Here is a 2864-nt window from a genome sequence, read left to right as displayed (position 1 = left end):
ATTGTTACGTAAAGCTTTCGAGAAATTATGAAACGTGGAGAATTTGCGTGATGTATCATTGCATGATATATCCATCCACAGCTGTGAGATCGATAAAATGTTCCGCGAGGAAAATTATAAAAGTTTTTACTGCTACTTAAAAGCACGTCAAATTAAATTAAACAATTTTCCAACAATTTTGAAGATCAGTATCGTAACGAAACTATCTAATACAGAAAATTGAAAAGAATGTTTATAAAATCTCGAAATCGTTACTTTGAGATACGTACAAATAAAATTACAGTATCTTTGAAAATTGAAGAATTTTCACGATGAAAAGAAGAAGGAATCAAACTCTTAAAGGAGATACCAAGGATGGAATTGCTAAAAAGAGCCTAGCGGAGAATTATGGAAATTTATAGAATTCCATTAAGTCGGTACCATCATGGGCTATAGTGTCGCTAAAAATTCGAGAATAGGGAAAATCCCTAATATCTCTCCAGAATCCTCGCGCAAAGCCCTCCAAAATCCCTAGGGAGAGCTATCTCGTCCGAAATCGTGATGAATCCACGTCCAACGCGTTCCGCGTTGAAAAATTTCATGGCAATATTCCTCGTCGCGCGACGAATTACAAATCAACAAAAAAAAAAAAAAAAACAAAGCAAACAAGGAACGGAGAGATATTTCGAGATCTCGAATCGCGCTCCGGAATTACGCGGTATTAACGAATGTGTCGACGAGGCAAGGAAACAAAAGGCACGATCAAACAAACACATGCACAAATAAGCAACCAGAGTGTGTCGACGCTCGTTAAATCAGCCACGACAAACAACGCTGTTTTTATAAATAAATTTGTCGAAGACGTGAAACGAGGAGGGAGAAACGGAGATAGAATAAGAGAAAGAAGATAGGAAGCGGAATGATTGTTCTTTGTCTTCTCTGATAGGGGAATTAAATTGGAGAAAAATGCACGAATCGTAGAATCATCTACGATTTAAAAATTAAAAGATACGAAAGAAATTAAAATTTAAAACTGATTTAAAACTGATTTAACATTGGAATTACAAAAAATCGATCAAATTGATTGATTTAAAATAATGTAAGTTTCTTATTCTATAATTAAATTTATCTACTTATTCTATATTAGATCTACAATTCTAGTTTGTTGAAGTTATCTTTCTCAAATGTTAAAGTTTTATTGAGACTAAAAGGTATCCTATCATCCTTCAAACGACGATGCGCATATTTACATCTATGCATCATAGTGCAACGATCAACCTTTCGATAAATTCGAGAGCATGAATAAAATCATACGAATAAAGAATGTCACGGAATCATTCGGAGGAACCCGTTGACACGGCAGAAGGTCGCGAGACGAGACGAGACGAGACGAGACGAGACGAGAATTTTACCAATTCTCGACATTTTTTATTGCACCGTCGAGATTTGCCGACGTATTAGTCGATGATATATTTTTTTATGACGCGAATAGATAAGGGGCGGGCGACGGCTCGGTCTTCTTTCGAAAGAGATCATCGACTGTATCAGTCATGATAAGGGATTTAACAGTCGCGCTAGTACGCGTTGTTAATTGCCACTTTCCTTCCTTTTTTTCTTTTTATTCCTTTTGTTTTTTGTTCGCGAAAAACCTTAGTCTTTTGGAGAATTTTTTTAAAGAATATGATATTTGATTATCTCGTATTTATTGTTGCTATTGTTGCTGTTGTTGTTATCATTTTGAAGTAAATATTTTTGAAGTGAATTTTGTTTATAACGAATCAAGTTCATTAATAATTTAAAAGATTCTGGATAGTAAGCAGAGATTTGGAATATTTGTGAAAAAGAAGAAGTTTCGTGTTGGAGAAGTTCAATTGTGAGTGTGTGATTTGTATCGCCTGATTCCGTAAATTTAAAATTTTTCAAATATGAAATAATATCATATTTTCCTTCGGTGAAATATTAAATTCGTTTTCTAATAGCAAATTCCTATTAAAATATATAAAATAATTACCCTCGGATCGAACAAATTATTAAATATAAAATTAAATCCATACAGATAATATTTGTGTTCAATTTTTTTCTTATTCTACAAATAAAATTCTAAAAATCATTATTTCATGTGAAATAACTATGCTCAAAAATACGTTGCTCAAAAGAATTATCTATTTAAGATTTTCCAAAACACACTATGCTTTATAAAAGAACGAAATAAAATTCATAAATTTATTCTTTTAAAATATTATCATGCGTGACTCGATGTCATATAATGAACAAAGTAGCTTAACAAAAGCAATCTTCCAATTGTTCCGAGCAAAACGTATTCGTCAGCAAGTTTTTTCCACATTTATCCATGAAATAATAAAAAGAAAAGAAAGAAAGAAAAATAAGATTAAAAAACTAAAACACAATGAGTAAAATATCGTAGCCACTTACCTGGGAGCATTGATGATCGGTCGGCCCATTGCCCGTTGCTGGCGCTTCTCGTTGCTGGGAAGGCGCAGGTAATCTTGGTCGCCAAAGAGGAACAGATCCTTTGAAATAATCATGTCCACCGTGTGGTTGCCGGTTATAGCTGCCCGCCTCTCTCTCTTATCTTTCTCTCACTGCCGAACCACGGGCTGAACAACGCACCACGACGACGACAACGACGTCAAACGCGACGGAATATCCTCACCTAAGTCCCGCCACCTCAACACGTCCGACGCGATTCTCAACGACGATTCACCACCGCGATCTGCTTGCTTTTGCTGCCAATCGTCAGCAAATGAACATTTTTTCCAGGTATTGCCGCGACTTCGTGCCGATTTTCTGTCCAAACACCTGGTCGCAAGCATTAAGTCCGGATAAAATTGGTAATCGAAGATTTATGTTAGATAAATCTGGTG

The sequence above is a fragment of the Apis dorsata genome, unplaced genomic scaffold (genome assembly GCF_000469605.1).
Source record: "Apis dorsata unplaced genomic scaffold, Apis dorsata 1.3 scaffold_18, whole genome shotgun sequence".
Taxonomy (NCBI): domain Eukaryota; kingdom Metazoa; phylum Arthropoda; class Insecta; order Hymenoptera; family Apidae; genus Apis; species Apis dorsata.
The sequence above is the reverse complement of the archived record's forward strand: the minus strand, read 5'-3'. Positions refer to the sequence as shown.